The sequence below is a fragment of the Geotrypetes seraphini genome, chromosome 2, assembly GCF_902459505.1.
Source record: "Geotrypetes seraphini chromosome 2, aGeoSer1.1, whole genome shotgun sequence".
Classification (NCBI taxonomy): domain Eukaryota; kingdom Metazoa; phylum Chordata; class Amphibia; order Gymnophiona; family Dermophiidae; genus Geotrypetes; species Geotrypetes seraphini.
In genome coordinates, this window is record NC_047085.1 from 91981311 (window position 1) to 91998480 (window position 17170).

At 39.6% G+C, this 17170-nt stretch overlaps 1 long non-coding RNA gene across 1 annotated transcript; it reads right to left on the bottom strand.

The window, feature by feature from the left end:
• Positions 1–453: 453 nt before the first annotated feature.
• Positions 454–16723, bottom strand: LOC117355073. Its single transcript, XR_004538276.1, has 3 exons — positions 16592–16723; positions 3491–3564; positions 454–616 (listed from the first exon to the last, which is right to left on the bottom strand). It is a non-coding gene; the product is annotated as an uncharacterized LOC117355073 (long non-coding RNA).
• Between the last annotated feature and the right edge of the window lie 447 nt (positions 16724–17170).

Genomic DNA, 17170 nt, shown 5'->3' on the forward strand with positions numbered 1-17170 from the left:
GCTCAGGGGAGACATGATAAAGGTCTATAAAATACTGAGTAGAGTGGAATGTTTATGCTTTCCAAAAGTAATAACCCCCTTTTCTATGAAACCACGCTATCAGTTTCATAGGAATTCAATGAGCGTCAGGAGCGCGGGCCATTCAGTGCAGCTCTCTGCGCTAAAACCGCTAGTGCGGTTTCATGGAAGAGGGGGTAAGACTAAGGTAGCATGTGATGAAATTACTAACTAGCAGATTTAAATCAAACCGGAGAAAATATTTCTTCACTCATCAGATAATTAAACTCTAGAATTCATTGCCGGAGAATGTAGTGAAAGTGTTTAGCTTAGCAGTGTTTAGCTTACAAATGGTTTGAATAATTTTTTAAAAGAGAAGTCCATAAGCCATTACTAAGATAGCTTGGTGAAATGTACTACTTATTCCTAGGATAAGTAGCATAAAATCTGTTTTCCTCCTTGGGATCTTGCCAGTTACTTGTGACTTGGGTTTGGCACTGTTGGAAGCAGGATACTGGGCTTGATAGACCTTTGATCTGTCCCATTATGGCAACTCTTATCTTCTTATGTTCTTATGAAAGCCTTCATCAGATGTCTAATGAAATTCAGCAAAGATTCTCTAAAATGCATGGATAAAAAGAGCTATTGTTTTCTCTGAATAACTACATGGACAGGTATCATACCCCTTAGTCCTTTCTTCCATTTGTGGAGGAGACCAAGGAAAAAGCTACCAAATATAAAAAATTATAGTTTAAACATCAAGGCCTTGGGAGTTCTTGACGTTCTACAAACTGACCATGTTATTATGTTTATGACATCACTTTACACATATTTAGTTAGTACATCTTCCAGTTAAATTATAATTACTTCATTAAGGTCCAATGATAAATTGCATACTCCAGCAATGTTCTATTTATTAGTTTTGATCACATGATTTCTTGTCAATCTTATTTCATTAGTAACTTTCCCTAGCAACAATATGACTTTGTTATTATGTGTTATTGATTTCACTCCTGTCAGAATTTGCATTTAGACTAGCTGAGATCATCATTTAGGACTTAGGCACTTCCTCTATTTTGTCACAGGAACAGATGCAGCTGGGTCAAACATCAAACCGAGCAATATTCTTTCTATATCCTTCAGCGTCATCTTTTATTTATATATACTGGTATCTTTCTTCAGGTTTCCTAGGCAAGGGGTGCTTCACACATATTGGGTTATGGGCCCCCCTTAATATCCTGGTTATACTATTATCACCATCACTACAGCTTGTGTTCAATGTTCCAGAACTAGTGTAGAACAATGTAAAATCACAACATAAAAACCCTAAGCTTTCTCATATTTTATAAGCCATTGCTTGTCATCTGGGCTTTGCATTTGAAAGCTAAAGGACCTTTTGAAAGTGACCTTTTGAAATTCCCCATATTACACTCTGTTAGAAGAGTAAAGACTAAAGAACTTGCTCATTTGCTGGTCTAAATTTTTGGAATCTTTTACCTTCAGAACTCAGATCTGAAAAACATTTGATCGGGGAAAGTGTGGTGCAGTGGTTAAAGCTACAGCCTCAGCACCCTGAGATTGTGGGTTCAAACCCACGCTGTTCCTTGTGACAACAGGCAAGTCATTTAACCCCCCTCATTGTCCCAGGTACATTAGATAGATTGTGAGCCCACCAGGACAGACAAGGAAAAATGCTTGAGTACCTGAATAAATTCATGTAAACTGTTCTGAGCTCCCCTGGGAGAACAGTATAGAAAATTGAATAAATAAATAAATAGACTTTTACCTAATTTAAGGGTCCTTTTACTAAGGTGCAGTAGCCATTTTAGTGTGCGCTAAACGCTAACATGTTTGAACGCGCCCATTATATCCTATGGACGTGTTTGCGCGCATTAGAATTTAGCACGCGCTAAAACGGCTACTGTACCTTTGTAAAAGAGGGGGTTAGTGATTTTATTATTTTAGTAGATTGGAGAGACTCAGTATATAGTAAATGGCAAGAACTGGAGGATTTAATTGTTTAAATGAGTGTACAGTATAATAATATGTCTATGTGGTTTTGTTTGAGTACAAAAATTAGTGGGACAGAAATCACAGGTAAAACAGTAAACAAATACCAATCTTAATAAGAACTTTCAAATTTAGATTTCCTCATTTGTCATGTGTTATACTCAGGGTTGGTTTTCTAAAAGAAAAAGTACCAAGTGGGTACTAGTGGGGGAGGAGGGGGGGAGAAAAAAAGATAGTGCCTGCCCTGACAATACCTCATCCCAATAACTTTTTATTAGTACTACCACTATCCTCCTCATCTTTTCACAGCTGCAGCCACTGACCTTCACAGCTCTAGATGCCCTACCATTTTACTCTCCAGGATGAAGGATACCGGGCTAGAAGGACCATTAGTCTAACCCAGTGTAGCTACTCTTGTGCTCCTTTGACTACAAACAAATTTCAGTCTGCAGACGGGCACTTTTTCTTCTTGCTGATTTCACAATGCACAAGATAGCATTGGGGGCTCCCAACGTTTGAAAATTCCCACAGTACCTTCAAAGTTTTCAGATTTTAAAAAAAGCTTCTGGTTCTGAATCTTAAAATCCATTTAAGAAATCACGTGGCAAAATATAAAACACATATAATTGTCAATGAAATGACATAACCATAGCAGCTTACTGACTGATGTCTTAATAGCAGGTTTAGAGGATAATTTTATAACTGGCCACATAAGGGAATGTTCCTGGTATATGTACAAAAGGCAGCAATTTTATAAAAGGAAAAGTACATACATATGTTCCTTTATAAAAGTGCCACTTAATTGTGCAAGTGGAACCAGTGGCACAATTATAATGCATACTCTCTATTCATACTTGCTGCAGAACAAACATAAATTTACACATGAACGTCTCTCTTGGTTCAAGCCCTGAACCATTTTAATCATGACAATAGCTTACAAAGGGCTGCTGAAAATTTCTTAGCCCAACCAACAAAGTTGGGGCAGTCTCCATCGAGGGTTTTACATTTAATCCAGTGATTTTCCACATTTTTTATTCCATATTTTTCCGACAGATTGAAAAGAGTAGAAAATCACTGGACCAAGGCCCTCTTTTACAAAGGTGCGCTAATCGATTTAGTGCACGCTAAATGCTAATGTGTGCATGTTAGTCTATGGATGTGTTAGCGTTTAGTGTGCACTAAAGTGTATAGCCCTCAATGGAGACTCTTCCAACTTTGTTGGTTGGGCTGGGAACTTTTCAGTGGCCCCTCATATACTGACTGTTGCACCCCAATATTATCAGTGGCGATAATGATTTCTTGTATTTAGTTTTTATGGATCCTCAGAAGGATGTCCTGAGCTTCATATTTTATAGTTCAATTTTGCTGCCAATATCATCATAGGACCATGTTATTATCATCCCAAATTAATCCATTAAGTTATTAACTATTCTGAATTAATTTTACCAATGCATACATTCAATCTATTGCATCTCTCACTTACCTTATGGTCAGGATGCAGACAATAGCATATCAGCGTTTACACCACTGGATCAAGATTCCTTGTTTGTTAGAACTCTGCAACAAAAATAATATAATTTAGACTTTTTTGGATCCTTACTGAAGCATTCATGTAATCATATACCGAGGCATTACTAAATATTTGAAACAGAAGCAGCAAAACATAGCAGCAAGCTGAATTGTCAATATGACAAGTTTGATAGAGCCACTCCATTACCGATTAAGCTACACTGGCTGCCAGTTTGTGCAAGAATAGAATTCAAATTGGCCTGTATTATCTATAAATTACTGGAGGGCTCTAGTGCAGAATGTTTAATTCACTTGTTTTCCTTTTCAACTAGCCATAGATCATTGCATTCAATCTCCACCCCATCTTACTTTTTCTCTATTTGAAAAAAAATATGTTGTAAACAATTGCATGAAGGTTTTATTAGTTTTCAGGCAGTGGTAATTTGGAATGTCATATCTATAGACTTTTGAAGCCTTATTTACCCATCCCCCTACTCCCACACACCTTTTGTTAAACCGTGGTAGAAGTTTCTACTGCGGCCTGGAGTGCTAAATGCACTACTCCGATGCCCATAGAATTCTTATAAGCGTCGGAGCGGTGTTGGAGCTTTCAGCGCTCCTGGCAGTGGTAAAACCTCTATCGTGGCTTAAGTAAAAGAGGGCCTTAGACTATCTCCTTTAAATACTTTTTTTATTTAGTAAAATTTTTAATTGACTTTAATTGACTTTTTATGGATTGTTCTTTGTATTTCTGCATGTACGGTAATCTCCTTAGATTAGATTTGTATGCCTGCTGGTTATATACCTCACCTGTGTTGTGTTAGAATATAAACTTGCATTGAAAAATCTAGCACTATAACTATGGCAATTTTAACCTATAATATTAAGGAACACTAAGCCTCACTTCAGAGCCAGGCAAAATGGTAGAAAAAATTATAAAAAAAATAAAATTGTGGAACTCGTAAACAAACATGATTTAATGAGATAGAGTCAGCATGGGTTCAGCCGAGGAAGATCTTGCATCACCAATTTGCTTGACTTCTTTGAAGGTGTGAATAAACATGTGGATAAAGGTGAGCCGGTTGATATAGTGTATCTAGATCGTCAGAAAGCTTTTGATAAAGTTCCTCATGAGAAGCACCTGAGAAAATTAAAGAGTCATGGGATAGGTGGTATAGTTCAGTTGTGGATTAGGAATTGGTTATCGGATATACATCAGAGGGTAGGGTTAAATGGTCATTTTTATCAATGGAGGAGAGAACATAAGAATTTCCACTGCTGAGTCAGACCAGTGGTCCATCATGCCTAGCAGTCCGCTCACGCGGCGGCCCTCTGGTCTAAGACCAGCACCCTAACTGAGACTAGCCCTACCAGCGCACGTTCTTGTTCAGTAGAAACTTGTCTAACTTTGTCTTGAATCCTTGGAGGGTGTTTTCCCCTATAACAGCCTCTGGAAGAGCGTTCCAGCTTTCTACCACTCTCTGGGTGAAGAAGAACTTCCTTACGTTTGTACGGAATCTATCCCCTTTCAACTTTAGAGAGTACCCTCTTGTTCTCCCTATCTTGGAGAGGGTGAATAACCTGTCCTTATCTACTAAGTCTATCCCCTTCAGTACCTTGAATGTTTCGATCATGTCCCCTCTCAATCTCCTCTGTTCGAGGGAGAAGAGGCCCAGTTTCTCTAATCTTTTGCTGTACGGCAGCTCCTCCAGCCCCTTAACCATCTTAGTCGCTCTTCTCTAGACCCTTTCGAGTAGTACCGTGCTTCTTCATGTACGACGACCAGAGCTGGATGCAGTACTCCAGGTGAGGGCATACCATGGCCCGGTACAGCGGCATGATAACCTTCTCTGATCTGTTCTTGATCCCCTTCTTTATCATTCCTAGCATTCTGTTTGCCCTTTTTGCTGCAGCCGCACATTGTGTGGACGGCTTCATCGATTTGTTGATCAGAACTCCCAAGTCTCTTTCCTGGGAGGTCTCTCCAAGTACCCAAGTAAACAGTGGAGTGCCGCAAGGGTCTGTACTGGGACCGGTGCTATTTAATTATTTATAAATGATCTGGAAATTAGAATGACAAGTGAAGTGATTAACTCTGCAGATGACGCTAAACTATTCAAAGTTGTTAAAATTCAAGCGGATTGGGAAAAATTGCAGGCAGGCCTTAGGAAATTGGAAGACTGGGTGTCCAAGTGGCAGATGAAATTTAATGTGGGTGAGTAACCTTGAAAGAGACCTGGGAGTGATGGTAGACACATCATTGAAGGCGTCGGCGCAGTATGTCACAGCCTCAAGGAAGGCAAACAAAATGTTGGGCATCATTAAGAAGGGTATCACGTCCAGTAGAGAATGACACGGGGAGAGATCCCCGCAGTGAGCCGCGGGGAGCCTGCGGTTTAGCTGCGGGCTTCAGAGACTCTATACTCAAATCGCCGCAGACACGGGGAAAAAAGTTTTCACCGCCCGCAGGCGCAGGTGAAAAGATTTGTCCCCGCAGGCCAATGTACCCCCTTCAAAGAACCGCTATTTACCGTGTCTTCACCGTGAATCTTTGGTCTTGACCGGGTGTCATTTTTTTTTCCGGCGGCCATGTTTGTCTTCGCGTGGTCTGTCTCCTCAACCCGACTTGCACGTTGCCGCATTGACTCCACCCCCTAAGAAGAGGACCAATCGCTACTGCCACACCTGTAATTAAACCTCCTTCGCGGCTTTCTCCTCCCTCTGACGCGTCACTGATGACGCTACTGTTGGGAGGTTTGCTGCTTTCGCTGGGAAAGTCGGAAAGGTTCACTTGGGGGGGGGAGATAGGAGGATCAGCGGGGGTTCGGCTGGGAGGAGGTTCGGGGGTTCGGTCTGCCTCGGTGCTCCAAGGCCTGGCGCCATTACCTTTTTCGCCCCTCCAGCCCCCCCCTTGGTACGCTACTGCTCTCCAGCTTTCCTTAGTTTGCCGGTTTTCTTTTTCAGCCTTGTTCTATGCCGGGTCCTGCCTACTTCCTGTTTTCATGAAGACAGGACCCGACAGAGAGGAAGGCCTGAAGCGGGCAACAGAAGTGAATTGTGAATGCTGCTGCTGCCCGATGAAGTTCAGGACATCGAGGAAGGAGCAGGGTGAAATCGGCTGCTGGCTTGGGGGTGAGGGTAGGGAAAGAATCGTGGAAGTGGAGAAATTGGCACGATGGCACGAAAGAAAGAGGGGGACCAAGGGGGGAGAGAAAGAAAGGCAGAAAGAAAGAGGGGGTCAAGAGGGAGAGAAAGAAAGGCAGAAAGAAAGAGGGGAGCCAGGGGGAGAGAGAAAGAAAGAGGGGGGCAGGAGAAGAAAGAAGAAGGATCAGAAGAAGGACCAGAGACTCATGAAATCACCAGACAAAAAGGTAGGAAAAATGATTTTATTTTCAATTTAGTGATCAAATGTGTCAGTTTGAGGCTTTTATGCATGCTGCAGTGACGGTGACGGGGCGGTGAATGTGATGGCAGTGGCGGTGACAGGGCGGTGAATGGAATGGATGGCAGTGGCGGTGACGGGGCGGTGAAGGGAATGGCGGTGACGGGGCGGTGCAGAGGATGGTGAGACGGGGACGGGGCGGTGACGGGGACCAATTTTTTCACCGTGTCATTCTCTAACGTCCAGGACGAAGGAAGTCATCCTGTCACTGTACCGTGCAATGGTGCGCCCGCACCTGGAGTACTGCGTCCAGTACTGGTCGCCGTACCTCAAGAAGGACATGGCGGTACTTGAGAGAGTCCAGAGAAGAGCAACTAAGCTAATAAAGGGTATGGAGGAACTCTCATATACTGACAGCCAGCTGGGGCTTTTCTCCCTGGAAAAGCGGAGACTTAGAGGAGACATGATAGAAACCTTCAAGATCATGAAGGGCATAGAAAGAGTAGATAGGGACAGATTTTTCAAATTATGGGGAACCACAAGTGCAAGGGGGCACTCAGAGAAATTGAAAGGGGGAAGGTTTAGAACAAATGCCAGGAAGTTCTTTTTCACCCAGAGGGTGGTGGATACATGGAACACGCTACCGGAGGATGTGATAAGCAGGAGCACGCTACAGGGCTTCAAAGAAGGTTTGGATAGGTACCTGGAGGACAAAGGGATTGAGGGGTACAGATAGGAGTAAAGGTAAGTTATAGGGAGAGGATTAGAGGCAGTAGAAAAATTAGACAGGGGCACTGTTCAGGCAATTAGGCCTGATGGGCCGCCGCGGGTGCGGACCGCTGGGCAAGATGGATCTCTGGTCTGCCTCAGCGGAGGCAACTTCTTATGTTCTTATGGACAAATGCAAAGTGATGAACATTGGGAAGAATAACCTGAATCACAGTTACCAGATGCTAGGGTCTACCTTGGGGATTAGTACCCAAGAAAAGGATCTGGGTGTCATCGTAGACAATACAATGAAATCTTCCGCCCAATGTGCAGCGGCTGCTAAAAAAGCAAACAGAATTCTAGAAATTATTAAAAAAGGGATGGTTAACAAGACTAAGGGCATACACCAGATTAGTTTGCGCTAGCCGAAAATCTACTGCCTGCTCAAAAGGAGGCGGTAGCGGCTTGCGTGCTCGACAATTTAGCGCACACTATTCCATGCGTTAAGGCCCTAATACGCCTTCTTAAAAGGAGCCCTAAGAATGTTATAATGCCCTTGTATCGCTCCATGGTGCAACCTTATCTGGAGTATTGCATTCAATTCTGGTTAGGATAGCAGGACATAAGAGAAGTGGAAAAACAGTGGTCTGAAAGGAGCGATAAAAATGGCTACGGACCTTTATGTGAAGAAAATAAATAAAGTAAGAGAAAAAGGAAACCGATATGCTTCTCCAAACTAGTGGCGGAGAAAATAAAGGTAAAAGAGTTGGCATTCCTGAAATTAAAAAAAAAAAAAATCAAGAAGAAGAGTGCAGAAAGGACTACCGGGTGAAACTGAAAGAAGCCAAGAGAGAGATACGTCTGACGAAAGCGCAGGCGGAAGAACAAATGGCTAAAAATAGGAGACAAAAATTTTTTCTGATATATTAGTGAAAGGAGGAAGATGAAAAATGGAATTGCTAAACTAAAAGATGCTGGGAACCAATATGTAGAGAGTGATGAGGAAAAAGCAAACATGCTAAACAAATACTTCTGTTCTGTGTTCACGGAAGAAAATCATGGAAAAGGACCAATATTGTCTGGCAAAATAACACAAGAAAATAGAGTAGATTCTGTGCTGTTCATGGAGGAAAGTGTTTATGAACAACTTGAAAAATTTAAGGTGGACAAAGCGATGGGACCGGACAGGATCTATCCCAGGATACTGAGGGAGCTTGGAAAGGTTCTGGCGGGTCCTATTAAAAACTTATTCAACAAATCTCTGGAGACGAGAGTGATTCCTGGGGATTGGAGGAGAGTGTATATGGTCCCTATTAACAAAAGTGGTCACAGAGATGAAGCAGGAAACTACAGCTTGGTAAGCCTCACTTCGGTTGTTAAAAAATAATGGAAATGTTGCTGAAAGAAAGGATAGTGAACTTCCAAGAGTATAATCTGGATCTGAGGCAACATGGCTTTACAAAAGGTAAATCGTGCCAAACAAACCTGATTGAATATTTTGATTGGGTGACCAGAGAACTGGATTGAGGACATATGCTAGATGTAATTTTACTTAGATTTCAGCAAAGCCTTTGATATAGTTCCTCATAGGAGGCTCTTGAACAATCTTGAAGACCTGAAGTTGGGACCCAAAGTGGTGAACTGGATTAGAAACTGGCTGTCAGACAGACACCAGAGGATGGTGGTTAATGAAAGTCGCTCGGAGGAAGGAAAGTGGAGTCCCTCAGGGTTCTGTGCTGGAGCCGATCCTGTTCAATATGTTTGTGAGTGACATTGCTGAAGGGTTAGAAGGAAAAGTGTGCCTTTTGGCGGATGATACCAAGATTTGTAACAGAGTAGACATCGAAGAGGGAGTGGAAAATATGAAAAAGGATCTGCAAAAGTTAGAGGAATGGTCTAATATCTGGCAACTAAAATTCAATGCAAAGAAATGCAAAGTAATTCATTTGGGGATTAATAATCAGAAGGAACCATATATGCTGGGAGGTGAGAGGCTGATATGCATGGACGGGGAGAGGGACCTTGGGATGATAGTGTCTGAAGATCTAAAGGTGAAAAAACAGTGTGGCAAGGCAGTGACTGCTACCAGAAGGATGCTGGACTGTATAAAGAGAGGCGTAGCCAGTAGAAGGAAGAAGTTTCACGTTTTATTAAAATTTGATGGATCGCTTAATCTTAATACATAATCTTAATGCTTCCAGACGGATTTCCTAGGACATCAGGCTGCCCAGTGGTATAAATTAATATCTGAATTTTTGAATAAAAAGCCAAAAAATAGTCTTAAAGACATGTGGAGTATTGAGACAAAGCAGCAGATTAATAATAATAATAAACTTTATTTTTGTATACTGCCATACCAATGAGTTCTAGGCGGTTTACATCAAGAAAAGCTGGTCAATCAGCGAATCTTTTAAGTGCACATGACATATCATAAATACAATACTAAAAGAATTAAGATATGAATTTATCAAACAAGTAGATTTTCAGTATTTTTCTAAAAGCATGGTAAGATTAAGCTTGAGGAATTAAGATACTCCACCAGGTGTTCATTTTACTAGCCTGGAATGCTAAAGTTTAATCAAAAAATCTTGTACTGTATAACGACAAGCTTTAGGCGACAGAAATGCAAACCAGTAAGATTTGCGTGTATTCATGTTTGTTCTATGAAATTCAAAATGAGAGACAAGATAAGCTGGAGCTAAACCGAATAATACTTTAAAGCAGATGCAGCCAAATTTGAATAAAACTCTTGCATCAAAAGGTAACCAGTGAAGCTGTCTATAATAAGAGCTAACATGATCATGTTTTTTCAGACCGAAGATTAAATGAACCACTGAGTTTTGTACTAATTTTAATAATTACTGCATCTTAATGGCCACAAATTTGGAATTGGAGGATGAGATGTACAGCATCAGCATATATGAAACAGACTTGATTTTTCTTGTTACATAGATCTTTTTGGACCCTGGTTAGGTTGCAAAGATTGGACAGTTCTAAATCTAATAGATGCTGGCACTGTCATCTTGATATAGGGACACTGGATCATTTGCTATATTATTGTCCCTTGATACTCAAATTCTGGAAATCCATTTGGGGTCAAATTATTATGATAGTGGAAGTTCCACTATCACTATCATATGATATAATATTATTTGGAATGATATTATTACCCATGAAACCAATTAATGCAAATCAGAATAAATTGCTCCTCATCATAACAGGAGTAGCCATGAAGCTGATAATGAAAAATTGGAAAAGTTGGGATAACTTAAATTATAGTTTCTGGTGGGAATCCTTATGTCAGATTTATAAGTTTGAAAACATTAATTCTATACAGAAGGGACACCATAGCAAATTCAAGGAAATTTGGGGCCTGTTAACAAAATATTGTAAGTTATGAATTATTAATATTATTTCTATTTGATTCATGAAAAGATTGTTATACACATCCAAGAAGGGATGGGGGAGGGTCTTAATAGCTGTATATTATTTGTTGGAATAGAGTGAAGTATGTTATATTACTTGATTGCTCATCTGTTTGTATGTATTCAATTTAAAAATGAATAAAGAATTTATAATAATACAAAGTGATGAACAAATCTAAAAAACATAATACATCACACAATACGGGGAGACAGCATCAATGACATAAGACAATTACTAGACAAAAACAGACCCGGAAGGGAAGTGGGGGAAGAAATAAAATATATGTTAGTAAGTGAGACGAATATGGATAAAACAATAGGGAAGAAAGCAACATCGATAAAAGATCTAGCTGAAATGAAAAGTGCCATTGGTGAGGCCCCACTTGAAGTATTGTGTTTAGTTTTGGGGACCGTATCTGGCGAAAGACGTAAGAAGACTTGAAGCGATCCAGAAGAGGGCGACAAAAATGATAGGAGGCTTGCGCCAGAAGATGTATGAGGAGAGACTGAAAGCCCTGAATATGTATACCCTAGAAGAAAGGAGGGACAGGGGAGATATGATTCAGATGTTCAAATACTTGAAGGGTATTAATGTAGAATAAAATATTTTCAAAGAAAGGAAAATGGTAAAACCAGAGGACATAATTTGAGGTTGAGGGGTGGTAGATTCAAGAGCAATGTTAGGAAATTCTACTTTACGGAGAGAGTGGTGGATGCCTAGAATGCACTCCCGAGAGAGGTGGTAGAGAGGAAAACGATGCCAGAGTTCAAAGAAATGTGGGATGAACACAGACGATCTAGAATAAAAAAATAATAGTAAATATTGAAGAGCTAAGGTCAGTACTGGGCAGACTTGCATGGTATGTGTCTATATATGGCCTTTTGGTTGAGGATGGGCTAGGGGAGGGCTTCAATGGCTGGGAGAGTGTAGATGGGCTGGAGTGAGCTTTGATGGAGACTTCAGCAGTTGGAACCCAAGCACAGTGCCAGAGCTTTGGATTCTTACCCAGAAATAGCTAAGAAGAAAAAAATTAAAAAAATTTAAATTGAATCAGGTTGGGCAGACTGGATGGACCATTTGGGTCTTTATCTGCCATCATCTACTATGTTACTATGTCTCCTTATCTGAAGAAAGATATAGTGGCACTAGAAAAGGTTCAAAGAAGAGCAACCAAGATGATAAAGGGGATGGAACTTCTCTCATATGAGGAAAGACTAAAAGGGTTGGGCTCTTCTGCTTGGAAAAGAGACAGCTGAAGGGAGATATGATTGAAGTCTACAAAATCCTAAGTGGAGTAGAATGGGTACAAGTGGATTGATTTTTCACTCCATCAAAAATTACAAAGCACTAGGGGATACTCAATGAAGTTACAGGAAATACTTTTAAAACCAATAGGAGGAAATTTTTTTCACTCAGAATAGTTAAGCTGTGGAACGCGTTGCTAGAAGTTGTGGTAAGAGCAGTTAGTGTAGCTGGTTTTAAGAAAGGTTTGGACAATTTCCTGGAGGAAAAGTCCATAGTCTGTTATTGAGAAAGACATGGGGCAAGGCACTGCTTGCCCTGGATCGGTAGCATGGAATATTGCAACTCCTTGGGTTTTGGTCAGGTTCTAGGGACCTGGATTGGTGTGATCCAGCAAGGCTATTCTTATGTTCTTATGATGTTGAGCTGATAGGTATGATCTTGCATGCTTGTATTCTGGAGTGATTTCTGCTGTTCTGTTTTTTGACTATGGAATCTTACTTGACTTTTGGAGTATTATAAGCTGTGATAACTCTTTACAAATGTACATTTTTCTCTATTCCCAGTCAATGCATGATTTCTGCTTAGCTCTTCTAAAGTAGTTTTCCTAGTGTGAAGGGCTCCTTTACTAAGCTGTGCCTAAAGTAGCTAAAATGGATTCTTTATTTATTTATTTAATTTGCTTTCTATCTCATTGTTCCAAAGAGCTCAGAACGAGTTACAGATTAAACATACATATTATATAGTTAACAGATTACAATTTGACATAATTATAGTACAAGTTTACAATACAAGGTTGGATTCTATCTTGACACAAACTAGGGGTTTAGTACCAACAAATATAGAGTTTCCAGGTTACAATTTGCCATAGTTATCCTTAACAATGCATGTTTTTTTCAATACAAGATTTTATCCTAATGTAACACATTGGGATCTAGTGGCAATGCACATTTCTCTGTAATTGATTGGTCGTGGGCAGGTAATGGCTGTTAGTCCTTCTCCTTTTTTGTGTGTATGTGAGATACACTCGGGCATCCTGTGGTAACTTCCAAATCTGCTGTCATGTGGATATTTTTTAGAAATGGCCACATGACAACATTAGTGCTTGGAAAATATATACTTAATTATATATCTAATTAATTTATATGTCATATCTTTAGGACCATCCGAGGTGAAATTCTCAAAGCAATGTCAATGAGAATATTAGTTCACCACAACTCTTCATTAGTCCAGTTCTTTACAATATTTTGAAGGTTCTTCATTAATCAGTAATGATGGTCCTGAAAATATGAAGTATAAATTAATTGGATATTTAATTAAGCATATATTTTCAGGTAATTTTACATTTCCATGGGTCATTTATGAAAAAAGTGCATATTCTTTCAACATTAGTGCTTGGCCATTAATACAACAGAAAATTGGCTATTTTACAGCAGCGGGAAAATGGCCTTTGAATCTGAGAATGACTAGCATAAGGGCACACAAAGGCCACATATTGCCACCGCTTAGTAAAAGGACCTTTAAATGAATATGCAGTATTCTTAACTGTTTAAATAAACCATTAAAATAAAATCAAGCAAATCAGAACTATCTAATGTATATTCTGAATCTTGAATTACCTTCATAAAAGCTTGCCCTTGTTCCTTTATCTTCAAGTTAAAAGAACCCATTATACATTTTAATCTACTTCAGAAAGCACACACATTGCAAATGAAGTCAACACTACAGAAATGACTAGACTGGATCCACTGCTATTCTGCCAAAAGAATAATACTTCCACTTAACAAAACCAAGTGTCTTTTGCTGGAAGTGGAACTTTCTCATATGGTTGAATTTATCCTGTACAATGAATTTGCCTCTTTTATATTATTAACTTCAAGGGTAAAACAACAATTCATGGTTGGAAATTTCAACCACCTCCATAGGCAGCAAGAGATGATTATTTAATTGGGAGTCTTCTAATGAAGTGTGACAAGCAGCCCATCACTGGCTTCTAACTAACAGTACATCTGTGGCTTTTAAGGAACAGGATTCATTTTGTATTTGCTCTGAAAAAAGGCATTAGCTTAATTTTAACAAAATATACTTCTTGAGTTAATTTTTCAAAAATCCATAAAATCATTTTAATATCTTAAAAGAATACTTGTCTTACTACTAGCACTGGAGAAATCATTTCCGAAAAAAAGAAAAAAAAAATCAGTTGGTAGACTTTTTACACAGCAGACTTGTTTAAGAATATCCTTTTCCTTTTTTCTGTAAATGCTCAATTTAGGATTTTTAGGTTTTTTTTAAAACCATACATCCAACATTTATATAAAAAAAGAAACCTAAGAAATTACAAAGCTCAAATTTCTCTCTGTCTCAGAAACAGGGAGATCATATCACTAACAGCTCCTTCTATCAATCTGTGCTTGAGGTTTTTAGCAAGGGTCGGCGAGATAAGTGCTCTTATGCTCAAAGGAATTCTATGAGTATTTGGAGCATTTTCTGCACTGGCCTGCGCTAAAAACCTCCAGCGCAGCTTGATAAAAGGGGCCGTAAAAGAGGAGCAAATATTGCAAGAACACTCGCTCACAAATATTTAAAAATCTTTTTAGAATTGAGACTATAAAGAGACTGAAGTTGGAAGGAGGAAGTTCAATCTTTTTTAAATGCTAGGAGCATGTTAGCTAATGTCTTGAAAAACAACCAAAACCCTACCTGTCATGTCTTCTCTCATCATTATTGTTTTCCTGCTGGATACTTTCATAGTTTTATACTTCTTTTGAAATTAAAGTTCGGTAATGTTTCTTTCGTGCTTTCACTCCTCAGACAACTCTTCGTACTACTATATATGCATACCTGAGATTGTGATAGAGGACAGTAGAGCAGTCCTTTTATTTATTGAGGTTTATAATTACGAGGGGCTGCTGAAAAGTTCTCAGCTCAGCCAACAAAGTTGGGGCAATCTCCATCGAGGGCTATACACTTAGTCCAGTGATTTTCTACTTTTTTTGTTCCGTTGGAAAAATATGGAACAAAAAAAGTGGAAAATTGCTGGACTATGTGTATAATCCTCGATGGAGACTGCCCCAACTGCAAACTTTTCAGCGTCCTCTCTTATTGATGTTAAAGTAATAGGAAGTGACATTTATTTTAAGCACTTATTACACCTCTGAAATATATAAACATCAAATTAAAATATATGGGGGGTAATATTCAGTCCATGGCGGTAAGCAGGTTTTAAGCTACTGATTGCCACAGGCTGAACTGAGCCTGGTTATTCAAGCTGGGCCACACCTGGGCACTGACCTTGAATATCTGGATCACAATGGCCACCTGGAAGCTATCGTGTACCAGTCAATATTCAGACCAGTGTGTGTGTGTGTGGCTTTGCAGATAGAAGAACAGTCTTTAAACTGTCTTAACCTTATCACTTATTTAACTGGTTGGCAGACTGAATATTGGTGCTAACCAGTTAAATAGGAGTTTCTCCCATGGACCAGCCTGGCACTAGTCCGACAGTGCCTCAATGATCAGACCCAATATTCAGCAATATTGCTCTGTTAAGTGCCACCGAATATCAGCAGCCAGGGTACCGAGCACCATTTAACCAGGCAGAGGGCTCTTCTGCCTGGTTTAGGGGGAAGTTATCAATGTGGGCTAATGTTAAGTTGAGTTATTTTACCACAATTTGGGTTATTTTAGCACAGGGTCTCATTGCATAAAATAGGACCCTGTGGCCTGGGGTGCTAAATGCTCTGACGCTCATAAGAATTCAATGAGTATTGGAACAGTGTCAGAGCATTTAGCGCTCAAGGCAGCAGTAGAAACCTCTACTGTGGCTTAGTAAAAGGGTGGGGTGGGGGCGAGGTAAATATTTTTGAAAGTATTGCTACACTGGTAATCTACATATTTTTTTAGAGTGTACAATATAATAATGGATCTGTTATATAAAAACTACAAGGCTTTTTATAAAATTGAGGGCTGCAAACGCATGTAACAAGTACATATACCCAGAATGAGTCCCTCTTTTAGGTATCTGCATGTAGGCATTTCTGGGGGCACAGAATGGGTGGATAATAGGTAGAGTTGTGATTTTAATACATATTTTATAAAATACATCACAAAGGCAATTTTAAAATTTCCACTAGAGGGTCCACTTGTATAACACTCTGTATCAATAGCCCTCTATATACAATGCACTTTTTACAGTTTTACAGGACCTCAGCAGTGATGTTCACAAGATATAAACTTCCATCCTAGAATATAAACTCCACCCTCATCACCAGTCTGATTTTAACATCAATTGAATTTAATTCATATATGTTTACATACCTCTATTTCAGAGAACCGTATCTTCCAAAAAGTGCTCAAACTACTGTACTCATCTTTCAAAGCAGTGATTCAAAATAGGGTACTTCTTTCCCAACATGGCACATATTTTACTGTTTCTGTTTCAAGGGCTACCCCTAAAAGAAATAAAATATATTAGAATCTCTAATTTAATCTAAACTCCACTAGAGTTAAAAAATATATATTTTGGGCTCCTTTTACGAAGCTGCGTTAGGGCATTAACATGCAGAATAGCGTGCGATACATTGCCGCGCGCGCTAGACGCTAATACCAGCATTGAGCTGGCGTTAGTTCTAGCCACATAGCGTGCGGTGTAGTGTGCGGTAATATCCTGCGTGCGCTAAAAACGCTAGCGCACCTTAGTAAAAGGAGCCCTTTATGTCTTCGATATTAGACCATCTATTGCACATCCCTTCTTAGCAAAGATGGTGATGGTGTTCTAAAGCACAGCTTTTGTCACATGACTTGCTATCAACTGACCTCTTTATTAGCCAATCAGGAATCTACTAGGATTATATTTTTTTGTATTTTGGCATGGTTTGATCACTAGTGTGGTAACAA